This window comes from Hyaena hyaena, unplaced genomic scaffold (assembly GCF_003009895.1).
Source record: "Hyaena hyaena isolate Hyena2069 unplaced genomic scaffold, ASM300989v1 scaffold_1682, whole genome shotgun sequence".
In the NCBI taxonomy this organism is placed as follows: Eukaryota; Metazoa; Chordata; class Mammalia; order Carnivora; family Hyaenidae; genus Hyaena; species Hyaena hyaena.
Window position 1 is genome coordinate 200,640 of NW_024082316.1, and position 14,695 is coordinate 215,334.

General features: G+C 40.2%; 1 pseudogene; it reads right to left on the reverse strand.

Moving 5' to 3' along the window:
- Nucleotides 1-9,649: 9,649 nt before the first annotated feature.
- On the reverse strand, nucleotides 9,650-12,543 carry LOC120226411 (annotated as a pseudogene).
- Between the last annotated feature and the right edge of the window lie 2,152 nt (nucleotides 12,544-14,695).

The window sequence follows — 14,695 nt, forward strand, 5'->3', positions numbered from 1 at the left end:
GCTTCTGAGGAATCTGAAAGCTGTGCTTTTCTTTTCTCTCTCTCCCTCCCTCACTCTCTCTTTTTCTTTGGGTTAGACATTGTGCCCTGTAATTTTTAAAAATTCTTTAGCAATTTATTGAAACTAAAAAAAAAAAAAATTCCTAAACAGGTAAATGTTCTCCCAACTATGTCCACGTATTATTTTTACAGATAATAAAAAACTTTATTCTGGCTTCCACCTGAATAATCACAAGGGAGAATTAGTGATCCAGTAAATGAGAGTTATTCTCATAGACTTCTACTAGTTTGTGTAGTTTTTAAATCCATACATGTAGAATAACTATTATTGCCCTTGATATTCTGTTTCTATCACAGAAGTATTTAATATTTATTTTCTTTTCATTGTCTTTTTTAACATAATTTATTGTCAAGTTAGCTAACATACAGTGTATACAATGTGCTCTTGGTTTCAGGGGTAGATTCCCGTGATTCATTGCTTACATACGACATCCAGTGCTTATCCCAACAAGTGCCCCCTCAGTGTCCATCACCCATTTTCCCCCCTCCCTGCCCCCGCCATCAACCCTCAGTTGGTTCTCTGTATTTAAGAGTCTCATTTTCCTTGGAATTAAACTTGCTCTCAAGTTCCATTTTTGGAAATAAATTTTTCTGGTGAGCATAATTGAGTTTCTTGCACTGGTGTAATGGAGGTTGAAGTAATAGGACAGAGTTCATGTGATGTTAGATGACCCTGGATTGGTCAACTTACTCTCTGTTCTCTCAGACAGAGCAGCATTAGGCTTTTAGAGCAAAAGAACCCATCTTTCACTTTATCCATCCCTTTCCTCATTTATTCAACCAGCCTAGCGCGTTTTGTCTGTCAGGGACCATGTGTAGCACTGGGGATATGAGGATGAGCCAAGTACTTATCAATGTCTAATGGGGGAGACATCAGAAATTTAACTCTTAAATACAATGAAGAAGCTCTGTGATGTAGATATGCAACAGGTGTTAGGGAAACATCACAGAGGGACACAAAGAGGGACCTGTCCCAGGCTTCTGTTAATAGCAACAGTGGTAAGGAAAGTCTCTCTCATTTTCCCAGCCAGCCAGCCAAAATACCTCTAGCAGCTAAACATCAGCAATGGCCAGTGTGAGGCCATATGACCACCAAGGTTTGGCTAGGAAGGCAGTCCTGAGCTATACTAGCTTTAAACTTTATAAAAGCCCTACATCTCTTAAACCCAGACACCGCCTATAGCCTCCCTGGCTCTTAAGCTTTGGCCCCAACCAGACTTGTAGACTTGCCATCCTAGCCAGAAGCCTCAGATAAGGACTCAGGCCTCTTTGCCCTTGACCTGATTTCTATGTATGGTAATGCCCCTGACCTTCCCCGCCATTCTTTTGTGTTTAACCCTTGGACCTGTAACCTGGGGCACTCCTGGCCCGTTGACTCATAGGAAATGATGGAAAGTCCAGGACAGAGAAGGTATCAGAACTCATAGTATAAGGTTGTTAAGCAGATTTTCTCATTGTAACATTATTTCATTATTGAATACTTTCTGGGCTGGCTACTTTTGAGAATTAATCCCTCCTTCTTTCCATGCAACAAATGTTTATTGACATACAGAGCTCTGTTTCGTGGAGAATAGAACCCTTCCGGAGCATAAAGAACTACCATTAATTCTATATACTTTCCATATCCCCAAGCTGATCTATGAGTGAAAACCTATTGTCATGTAGGTTCTGATAGGACCTTTGGTGTTCAATCAAGCTGTCACCAGAGCCATTGAACTGTCATTCTGATGTTGATGATAATAATGACAAAAAGCCCATGTTTCATAATGCTTTTCACTTTCACAAAACGTTTTCTAAATTGTTATCTCATTTTATCCTCAGATCGGAAAAGTAGTTAATGAGATAAAGTTCTCTTTACCGATAAAGATATAGAGGCACCAAAGACTGACTTAGTCACTGAACTCATGGTGAAACTTGGAATAGCTCATGCTTGAACCGCACTCTGTAGTTCATAAGTGTCTATCCTGAGTTATCTTGTTCATTCTTCACAGTATCCTGTGAGTTGGAGTTACCATTCTTTGATAGATAAAGAAACTGAGGTGCATAGAGTCGAGGTAGCTACTCCAGTCATGCATATTCACATCCAGATAAGAGGTATTAGGCAGCTTCTTTGGACCAGGCACTGTGCTGAGTCCATTCACAAGTAGTGTTTTTTCTAATCTCATAGCAATCTGTCAGTTGGTACTGTTAATCTGTATTTGATGGAAGAGGAAACTAGTTAATTATGCATGTCTCCATTAACCAGTGATGGAATCAATTCTTAAACTTCTTTCCAATGTTCTTTTCATTAAGTTAGAGGTTCTCAGCCTTTCTCCCATCTCCAATCTATTGATAACCAGAGCGCATGTTCATTGATGATATCTTCCACTTCAGTGATTTCTCATAAGGGGTTTGGTCCCCTGGGAGATATATCAGAATCTGCTGGCACAGGAAGGGGGTGGGGAGAGGGGCATTCAGGAAAGAGGGTTGTTTAAATGGCACTCTTCCCCACCTCTTTTAGTGACTAAACTGTATCTCTTCATTCTTAGAATAGTCTTTTTTTAAGATGCAACTTTATCTCAATTTTATCCTTTCAACAAACGTTTCTTGAGTTTTATGTGTGCCAAGTGTGTTCTAGGTGCTGAAGATACAGGAGTGAACAAATCTGTGAGGCCTCTACTCTCATGAAGCCTGTATTCCAGACACTGACAAGTTCTTGGAATGAAATTAAGCAGAATGGTGAGGTAGGAATAGGGGAGAGTAGTGGCTGCTGAATAAAGTGGTCAGGGAAGTCCTCTGAGGAGTGACATTCAGGCCAGGACTGAATGGCAGAAAAGCAGCCAGTCATTCAAAGAGCTGGAGTCAGATCTTGGCTATTTTCTCATTCATGGCTGGTCCCAGTGCTGCTCTCCCTCATCCCACAAAGGCACTACAAGTGGGAACTCAGCCTACCTGACTCCCAGCTCAGGCCTGACCTCTGAAAGCACCAGCCAGGCCTTTCTCTCATGAAGCCTGGAGCTGGCCCTGGTTTCCATGACCTGGAATCAATCTTTGCCTAAGAGCACCCCAGATCCATATGGGTACTCGTTCTGTCTTCGGCAAGGGTGGGGGACCTATACAGAGACCCCCCCCCACCCCGCCTGACTTACATGATGGTTGACTTTTGAAACATCAGTTCTTTCAAAGCCGAAAAATATTTACATTAGCGGTTTATTTTGCTATAAGCAAGCTGTCTTTGTTAAGGATTCAAATTCTTTTCTTTCCCTGTCCTCTGAAAGGAACTGAACATAAAAGCAGGAAACAAGGCAACTAGTAGAGCGAGTAGGAACTAAATTCTGGAAAGCATCTTGGCTCATGATTCATGGTTTGACATGTTTATAGTCCTATGTCCTGTAACTTTTATATATAAGGTGATTAGCAACTAGGTTTCTATTCAGTATTGATTATAGAAGGAGGCTAAGTGGTAAAATTCCCTATAATTAAAATTCAAGGACACAGAATCAATGTTTTTCAGTCTTCTATCAGTAGGAGTGTTTCATACAAAGCAATCATTGAAATAGAGCAGGCAAGGACTTACAGTGAATGGCAACCAAGCTTATGTATAAAAGTGAAAAATAAACTTTAAGCCCTAACCTAAAAGATCGGTGATGAGAGTAAAGGCGACATGATCCTGGGGAGAATTTTCAAATTAACATTCCTCTCTCTCTCCTTAAAAAAACAAAAATATGACTCAAACCCTACAGATATGACCCCTTAACAATAGTCATTATACTCAGCTCTGCTGCTCTTGGTCTGTGTTGGAGCTGAAAAAAAAAATGCTAGAACCTACCGAAAATGTTTTCCACAAAGCCAGCCTTTAAAGTATGACATGTAGAGGGGATGCCTGGGTGGCTCAGTTGGCTGAGTGTCTGACTTCGGCTCAGGTCATGATCTCATGGTCCGTGGGTTTGAGCCCTGTGTAGGACTCTGTGTTGACAGCTCAGAGCCTGGAGTCTGCTTCGAATTCTGTGTCTCCTCTCTCTCTCTGCACCTCCCCTGCTCATGCTCTGTCTCTCTCATAAGTAAATAAACTTTTTAAAAAAATTTTAATTTAAAGTATAACATGTAGAGCCTATCTGTCCCAGATAAGGGTTTTCACAGTTGATGACACTTGATGACCCCAAGTTGGAATTCAAATACTCCCACCCTTTTACAATAATTGGTGTGTCTATAATGGCATCTCTGTATTGAATTGCACTAACCTGTAATTTGTGTTTGTCTTTCCCGTCTCAATGTGAACAGACAGATGTCTTTCACCTTCACAACCCCACAGTGTCTTGTATGTAAATGCTGAAGATTTTCTGAATAAAATTTGTTGTATTCAGACCCTTAGACATTTCCTAATTTTTTGCATTGATGCATTTGGACAAAATTCTAAATTTTTTAATATGAGCTTCTCAAGTAGAACTTGGTTATCCATTCCTCAGCAAGTATTCATTAGCATATACTTTGCTGCTCAGCTTACCTCTCACAGATTTTAAAATATGCACTTAAAAATAACAGTTACGAGGGCATCTGGGTGGCTCAGTAGGTTAAGCGTCTGACTCTTCATTTGAGCTCATGTTATGATCTCACAGTTTGAGCCCCATGTTGGGCTCTGCGCTGACAGCTGTGGAACCTGCTTGGGATTCTCTCTCTCTGTCCCTCCCTTGCTCTCTCTTTTTCTCTCTCACCTCCCCCCCCCATCTCTGTCTTTCAAAATAAACATAAAAAAAAGTTACCATTTTTGAAATCTATACAAGTCCTCATGCTTAATTTTGAGGTTTTTATGACTTAGACTACTTAAATATCTCATTTGAATCTAAGTAAGTCAGCAGAAACTCTGAAACAAGCTTCTCCAGGATAACAGAATAAACTGTCTGTCACTATGATGTGATTTTTTTTTTAACTTTTGGGGAAAGCAAATAGCAGGAGGATCAAATTTCTCCAATAATAGATTTTTCCACTCAGTTGTTCAGCTGCCAAAGCCGCTGGGCCATGCCAAACTGGTTTCAAGACTGCCCCTCTGCCCGATGAAGCCATCAGGATTGTCAGCCTCCAAGGAGACTGAGAATTATTTCAGAATGGTCACAAAGGACCATCCGAATTAAATGTACCTTAACTGGGGAAAACAGTTATTTTCCTACTGGGATTCACCAGCCATTTCCTCCACCCTGCAAGATTCTGAAATGTCTTTCAATAAACACAATTCTGTTATTTTCAAATATCTATACAATGTATCGATAACTAAATATTCAAATAACCTAGATTTAGGCAGTGAAAACACATAAAGGGCTTTTTTTTTCCTAATCTGCAAGAAAAATTCTACACTATCAAATAAGGTTCTAAAACCTCTGACTGGTCTCAATCAGACCAATCGCTTTCACTTTGTTTCATAAGGACAATTCTTTCACCACCCTCTTTTTCCTAAGGATAAAGAGGTAAAAGGAACCCGTGTACACTGTTGGTGGGAATGCAAAGTGGTACAGCCACTGTGGAAAACAGTATAAAAGTTCCTCAACAGTTAAAAATAGAACTACTCTACAATCCAGTAATCACACTGTTGGGTATTAATGCAAAGAATACAACAGTAATTCAAACAGCGACATGCACCCCTATGGGCAGCATTATTTACAATAGCCAAGATATGGAAGCAGCCCAAGTGTCCACTGATTGATGAATGGATGGATATAATGGAATATTACTCAGTAATGAAAATGAATGAATTCTTGCCCTTTATGATGACATGGATGGAGCTAGGGAGGACAAAGCTAAGTGGAAAAAGTCAGAGAAAGACCTACCATATAATTTCACTCATATGTTGGATATAAGAAACAAAACAAGGGGGAAAATGACACAAACCAAACCAAACCAACAACAACAACAACAAAAACAAACCAGACCCTTAACTCTAGAGAACACTCATGGTTTACTAGAGGGAGGTGGGTGGGAGGGGTGGGTGAAATCGGTGAAGGGGATTAAGAGAGCACTTAATCTTTTTTTTTGAATGTTTATTTTTGAGAGAGCAGAGACAGAGCATGAGCAGGGGAGGGGCAGAGAGAAAGGGAGACACAGAGTCCAAAGCAGGCTCCAGACTCTGAGCTGTCAGCACAGAGCCCAGCACGGGACTTGAACCCACGAACCATGAGATCATGACCTGAGCGGAAGTCAGACGATTAACTGGCTAAGCCACCAGGCACTCCAAGAGTGCGCTTAATCTTGATGAGCACTGAGTAACATATGGAACTGTTGAATCACTATATTGTACACATGAAACTAATATAACAATGCATGTTAGCTACACTGGAATTAAAATAAAAATTAGGGACGCCTGAGTGGCTCAGTCAATTAAGCGACAGACTCTTGGTTTCAGCTCAGGTCGTGATCTCACAATTTGTGAGATAGAGCCCCACGCTGGCTCCACACTGGCATTGAGGAGTCTGCTTAGGATTTTCTCTCCCTCTGTCTCTGCCCCTCCCCTGCCTGCACACACACTCTCTTTCAAAATAAATAAACTTTCCAAAAACATATTTAAAAAATAATTAAAAAATTTTTTAAAATCTGAATTTCCAAAGAATTACCTTCTTACTAATGGAATTTTTAAAAATGAACAATTTTCTCCTATTAAAGCAAGTGAGGAAAATGGTCTATTCTTGTGATTTCCAGTAACAGTGATAGGCAATATATTAATTTTCTTAATGGCTATCCTATCTATCTTTGTTAGGTCTTTCAAAATCATGACTCACTCATTATAACTGCTGCAGTTGTACAAACTTATAACTTAAGAATGCTGGCTACAGAGTAACAAGTAAAAAATATTTTATCAGTATATATTTACAAATTGCACACACATATAGTCTCTCACACATACACACAAATTCCAAGGTGTACTCTGATTATGATAAAGCCAACTGTAAAATTATAAACTCACAAACATAAGTATGTGATATTTCTTATAAAAACAATCTTCCCTTTAAGAGCCTGAAATCACATTTTTGGTGATATAGTTTATAGATAACTTTCAAGAACATTCCGGTTGCATAAAGCAGGGTTTACCAGTGTTGTACAATTAAAGAAAAAATACCAGGTTTACTGTCAAATTAAGGGTGCAGAAAATTCAAGTCCCTTTGGAAGCTGACCAGAATCAAAAGAACAGTTTCTAAAAACTGAACATCTTTACAAATATTGAAAAGCTACCACAGATTTTGAAAAGCTTTCATTATCGAATATAAAGGTTTGGTTAGAGCCAAACCAAGAAGGCATGTTTAGATGGCAGAACTTGGGAGCTTATGGGAACTGGAAATACCTGTGATATCACCCACAGCCCTCTCCTCATCATCCACCTTTATTGATTGGGTCACTGCACTATGCCTGGCTCTTGGCCAGATAGTAGTGAGGAAGATTTGCAAATAGAAAAATTGAGCTACTGGAAGGCACTGTTGCCTTTGTCTTTTTTGTCTTTATGAATTTATCATTTGGCCAAGTCTATAGACAGCTAGTTTTGTTGTTTTGAACGGACTGACGGGTGTCTAGGCAGGAATAGCTTTGACTCTGTATTTGAAGTGCTCCATCTTTTGTGAGTGGGCAAATCACTTATCTTCTTTGAAAACTCAGGTTTCTGTAAAAAATGTAAAAAGTAGAGATAATGATAATACAGTTCCTGCCTGCCTCAAAGGGTTGGGAGGAAGGTCAAATGAGATACTATACAAGAAGGGGCTTTGAAAACCACAGAGTGTATGTATGCACAAGTGTATGGTTTGGTTCTGATGGTCTCAGAAGAGTTGTCTGCCTGAAACACATCAAGCAATCCTGAAACCTTAACAACATACAGAGCCCTGTGTTCAGATCAGGATCGCTTGCCTGTCTACCAAAGGCTTTGCAAAACTCCCTGTGTGATGTTCCCTCTATAAACCATCACCATGGACAAGACTGAAGATTTTCAAGGCTCACTGGGAAGAGTCAGTCAGTCTCAGCCAAACCCGAGACCAAAGGCACTACTGACATTTAGGAATACAGTCGTGTTTCCTTGAATGAGGATCAGGCATAAAAGATACCCTGTTTCAGAATTTGTTTCTGTCCCATAGGAAGAGTTAGGACCACTGTGGCAGAAATCTAACGTTTTCAGCGAACCCACTCAAATCTAGGTATGGTGATTAAGTCAGTCCAGTACAGAATTCTAAAAAGTGAATTCTGCTAGATCCACCTAAACTGCGAGTAACTTACACAACCTCTCTGTGCTCGAGTCTTATCATCTGTGAAATGATAGCAGTAACGCCTGTGCAAAGGGATTGTTAAAAAGATTAAATGAGATAATAAAGCACTTAGAACAGTGCCCGCAGCATAGTAAGGTCTCAATAAATGTTAGTTACAATTAGTTTTATTTTTTATTATCTTAAGTGGGATTTAAGTTCCTCTGTTTGTTCATCTATAATATAAATGTAAACAACTATGCATTTCCTGGAAGTAGAGGGTTTTTTTCAGTAATTGAGATATGTCTGGAGATACATAAGTGTGTGTGTATATATGTTACTTTGAAGTAAATACTGTTCAAGAGTAATACTGTCTTTAGTTTAAGAGGTTGACATTAAAAGGGTCTCAGCTTAAATGAGCAGGAAGAGGCGTAGAATCATCAGTAACGGAAATAGTTCAGAGAGTGTAAAAACCCAGGAGAACAGTAAAGAACATTTAAAGTGACAATATTGGTATTACACAGTGCCCGTAAAACAGTTAAACATGCAGTTCCTGCCAAACTTGTTTGCCATCACTTCCTAAATTTGGCTGGTAAGCAAGAAAGACATCTGGAAAAAATAGTTAAAACAAAACAGTGTCTAATTAGTTTTAAAATATTTTAGTTAAAAAGTACAGTAATTAAATAATGTGAATCTGAGGTGATAAAAGGAAGAAAGTATACGGGGAAGACACAGTATCGTGTTCTCAGACATTACCAGTGGAGACATTTGGAGCCTTTGAGGGAAGCAGAATTACTTCTTTAGTTTTTCTTAATGAAACTTTTCAAACTAACAAAAATAGCGAAAATAATATCAGATACTTTTCTCCTACCGAGATTAAATAGACGTCAACATTGTGCCCTAATTTTCCCTCACAGAGTTGTTGCCAAAACCGAAACTACATCCAATTATTGTGTTAGCTGATCCCCATTCTTATAATGATTGCACGTGGCTGTATAACTGTTTTCTGTGAGTAGAGATCCAATACAGTGAATTACAACGTAGGAGTAAGTGTTAGATTCTGAGTTGTGAATAAAAAATCCTCCCTGTAACCTAAATCTTCTAAGAGACTCACTAAATATCAGGCCATTTTTGATTGAATTAGTCAGTTGTGTGTGTGGTTTTTTTTTAATTGACTGAAGCAAGACCAACCCTCTACATTAGGTGTGTGATTTAAAGCACCTCAGAGATCCTACTTACTCAAAAGTATTTTCCCCCAACAACTTGACATTTGCCCTTTGGTCCACTGGAATTCTAATCACAACTCATTCCTATCGTGTCTGTATTTCTTTGGGTTCTCCAGAGAAAAAGAACCAATTGGATATACATGTGAATATGATGCCTGCATAGCATAAAAAGCCACCTCTAAACCAGGCCCCAGTCTTCCTCTGTTGTCTGATCATAGGGAACTCCCCAGGAGATCATAGCTGCATGCTGGGAGAGAGAAAGCAGTGCAGCAAGTGTGGGGACCATGGGCATTCAGGCCAATTATTCATGTAACTCATTTGTGCTTTCAGGGCCTGCTTGAACCCAATCAAATACATTCCACTTCCATTTTGTGATGGAGTGTTACTGTGCTTTCCCAACTTTATCGCTTGGTAGCCAGGTAACACCAAGTTCATGATGGGCAGCTCAAGTCACATGGTAACTTGGTGGCCCGTGATTCAGTCTCTACTAAGGCCTGATAGCCAACCAGCACCTGTTGCTGAAAAAGAGAATAGTTGCTTCACTCTAAATTGCTAAGGGTCTGCACTGCAATTCACTTACTGGGGCCTGCTGAAAGCTCCCAACAGCATCCTTTTCTACCACTGACACTTTTAGCACCACTGGATCTGCTAAAGATCTGGATTTACCACCAAGTGGCTGCTTGCACAGCAGCCTGGACCTGTTCTTAACCCCACTCAAAACTCAAAGTTTGGGTCACTCAGTAAATGGACCAGAGTAATGGAGACAAATGAAGAATATGTTGCCCTGGTCGGGGAAGAGACCAGAGGCAACAAATATCCTTCACTTTCAAAGGTGAGGAAGCATCCCAGCATGCCCTTCACCACTATACCCCGAGAAATTTCAATAAGTTAGAAGCCCACTGTATTTTTGTCAGGTTTCCCACCCTCTGACACATAAGTGTCTTAATAAGTCTAGAACCGTTTCTACTTCTGTTCACTGTCCAAGTGCTTCTGTCCAAGCAATATAATTTCATCAGTGTAGCAGATGAACATGATATCTTATGGAAGGAAAAGGCAATTTATATTGCTTCGGGTGGACTTTACTAATAGGTATTCAGAAAAGAGCATTTGCCAGATCAATAACTGCATTCCAGGTCCCTGGGGATGTGTTAATTTACTCAGGCAATGAAACCATCTCTGGTGCAGCAGCTGTGATTGGAGTCACCACCTGGTTAAGCTCATAATCCAGTGTCATTTTCCAAGATCCATCTGTCTCCTGCATAGACCAGGTAGGTGAGCTGAATGGGAATGCAATGGGAATCACCACCTCTGCATCTTTCAAATCACTGTTGCAGAGCTGATCTCTGCAATTCCTATGGGAATGCAGTATTACTTTTGGTTCATTATTTTTCTTGGTAGAGGCAGTACTAACGGCTTCCGCTTGGCCTTTTCCACCATAATATCCCTCATTCTGTAGGTCAGGAAATCAATGTAGGGATTCTGTCCACTGCTGAGTTTATCTATTCCAATTATGCATACTGGAACTGGGGTTAAAAACACAAGATGGGTTTGGGGACCCACTGGGGCCACTGTGAGACAAACCTGAGCTAAAAATTCACTGATCCCCTGACCTCCATAAGCCCCCTCCTCTGACTGTTGGACCACAGTGACATTTTGGATCTTTTTAGAATTGTGGATCTTCTGTCAGTTCAGAATCAGCGTCTAGTGGTTCACCAAAGTCTGGTTATTTCCTTTTCCTCGGTGTACATTTACCTTGATTAAAGGCCGTTGATCCCTTTGAGGATGGCTGGAAGAAAGATTACTAGCACAGATTTGGGGCAGTATGTCAAGATGGCCACACCTTCCCTTCATTCAAGGAATTCGGGATCTGTAAACTAGCTAAAATCTGGAAATTGATTAACGTGCCGTGATTCTGTTTTTATGATTCAGGTTGGACTTTTGAATACTTGACCTAGAACTTTTCTGCTTAAGTAGATCAAGAATTTAGTAGACTTCGTATCTATTTCACTTCTATGAACACCATGAACAAATTACCAACACCATAGATTTGCAGGAGTCAGATTCTTCTGATTGTTGCTTTGTATTGTCCATTATGTTAACCACACCCACCTTGCCCTTTGGCAATTGAATGCTGCCACTCAGCGCCTGCTCTCCTGAAATGTAATTATTTCCATTACATTTAGGTGACTGAATTCAGTGACCAGAGTCCCTAATGTAAGTTCTGGTCTGCACAGAAGAGCAATCACGGAGCTGTACAAGGATGTTGAGTTGAGGCTCCTCTCACAAATTTAGTTCTCCCAGTAGTAGTGTAAGATGTCTTCTGGACTTTGTCAGGGTGGGTGAGTAGGTATTAAATTTCAAATCCACGCTAACATTCCAGTCTCCCTGAGTTTTGAATCCCTTCCTGCATATTAAATTAAAGCAGGTCCAGCATTTCCAGTTTGCTCACTGTGGGCCTCCTCCTGGTTCACGTTTCAACGAACCCATAGAACTATGACATTGCTTTCTTTCCCTAAACTTTAAAATTTTTTAAATTTGAGCATAGTCGGCATACATTAGTTTCAGGTATAAGCATCGTTGGCATACAGTGTTACATTAGTTTCAGGTTACAACATAGTGATTCAACTTTTCTCTATGTTATGCTATGCTCATCACAAGTGCAGTTACCATCTGCTGCCATACATCACTATTACAGTATCATTGACTGCATTCCCTATGCTATGCCTTTTATTCCTGTGACTTATTTATCCCTTAACTGAAAGCCTGTATCTCCCACATCCCTTAACCCATTTTCCCCATCCTTCTCACCCTCTTTCTCTCTTGCAGCCTTCATTTGTTCTCTGTATGTCTAGGTCTGATTCTGTGATAGCCCTTCCTAATTATCCAAGCTGCAACATGAAATGCAGAATTTCTGCTTAAGGAACTCGTATTAATCAATAAATTATATTTCTCCCACCACTACCCTATATACCCTCAATATTCTCCCACATATGTTTTCTGCATTTCTGCCTATATGAATTAGAAAACTCAAGTAGTTCTTTTGGAATATTGCACACCTCCGCCGTGGGTCATACTTCACACCCCACCTTTAGGTGCCTGCTGGGACTTAAGTCTAGTTATAGGTCTAGAAGCAAAGAATAGTGGGATGGGTCCTAAAGAGAATCAGCATTATCTTGAGGTCATTACAGTTCCTTCAGGCAATTTATAGATAATCTCCTCAGAGAGCAACGGAAAGACTGCTACCACTAGAGGTAGGGAAGATGTTCCACCGGGTAGAGAGATCTTTTCCACTGGCAAAGAAGATATATCAGAATTTAGGGGGCACAGTGTCCCCATATTCATCAGGGTCTTCCCACACATCTCCTTTCCAATTCTCCTGGATCCCATTTTTTCCCAGTCAATACCCTCACTTTAACAGTAAACTGGGAGTTCAACTTGCATTGTAATTTGGCCAATTGTAGAATGAGATTCTGCCTTTGGTGATCAGCAGTCTAAGCCCTAGGGCAACAGGCAGTAAAGGTCTCCTCCAGGGCACACAGAAGCTTTCAGGCATTTATGTGGCACTTGAGCTGGGAATTTGAATTCCTGAGCTCATTTTTTTTTTTTTTTTTTTTTTTTTTTACCACTATGTCAAGAGACATTTGGAGCAACTAGCCAACATCTTATTCATTAGAGTTCCAAAAATGTTCAGAGGTATCATATAAAGAGCCACTTAGCTTCTTACTTCTTATAAGTGGTTTGATCAGGGGTACCCAACGGAGATATTTTATGTGGCTCTGTTGTCTGATCATGCCATGGACAGTCAGTATTACTGGAAATAGTCATTATCATCTTAAAATTTAATCAGATTGGAGAGCCAATTCCAGAATAAATTCAGAAAACTCATCCTTAGAAATCTGTTCCTCTGGAACCACTCTCAGTCCCCAAATCTGCATTAGTCTGGCTTCTCCAGAGAAACACAGCCAACAATATATGTGTATATATACATATATGATTTATTATAAGGAATTGGCTCACACAGTTATAGAAGCTGAGAAGTACAAGATCTGTAGTTGGCAAGCTAGAGACCCAAAGAGTCTATGATATAGTTCCTGTCCAAGGCTGAGGACCTGCGAACCTGAGAACTAGGAAAACTAAGGATGTTAAGTTCCAGCTGAGTGAGTCTGAGTTCCAAGGCAGAAAAAGACTGATGTTTTACCTTGAAGACAGGCAGCTCAAGAAACAGAAATCTTTCTTACTTAGACTTTTATTTTACATAGCCCTTCAATGGATTATGTGCAACTCATTCACATTGGAGAGGATGGCAATCTGCTTTATGTAGTCTACCAGTCCAAATGTTAATGTCATCCAGGGGCACCTGGGTGGCTCAGTGGGTTAAGCATCCCACTTTGGCTCAGGTCATGTTCTTGTGATTCCTGGGTTTGAGCCCTGCATCAGGCTCTGTGCTGACAGCTAGCTCAGAGCCTGAAGCCTGCTTCAGATTCTGTGTCTCCCTCTCTCTCTAGCCCTCCCCTGCTCAAGCTGTCTCCCTCTCTCTCCCTCTCAAAAATAAGTAAAACATTAAAAGAAATTCAAATGTTAATGTCATCCAGAGACATCCTCCCAGACACACTCAGAGGTAATGTTTAACCAAATATCTGGACACCACATGACTCAGTCAAGTCGACACATAAAATAACCCATCACACTGTGGATGTGAAAAAAGGAGATCAGCTGTCTTTATTAAACATACGCTCGTTTTAAATACCCAGCTTCTGGTTGTCTGGAACAACCTTCTAATGGTCTTTTCAGCTGAACAATAGCATGAATCACTGGAGTCCTGTGAAGCAGGGAGATGCTGGACTGGTAATTTTAAAATGCAGTGAGACAGGAAGGATGAGAGAACAAAGCCCTGAGATGCCTGGACCAGGCAAGGTGGACATAGTCTCATAGGGGTGTTGGGTTAAACCCTAGGATGGTGATGTTAAGTGCTGGGTAGTGGTAATGGTGGTATTGGTGGTGATGATAGCAGATAAAATTTATTAAATGATTGTAATGAGTTAGACACTATGATAACTTGACTTTGTTTAATCATATGAGGCACGTACTATTTTTGTCTTCAGTTTAAAGATAAGACAACTGAGACTTCTGCAGGTTAGATCCAAAGTGACAGGGTATTGGTCATTTACCAAGTTGGAATTCCAGCCTACTATGTGATATTCCTGGAAGGGGTATTAATACCAAG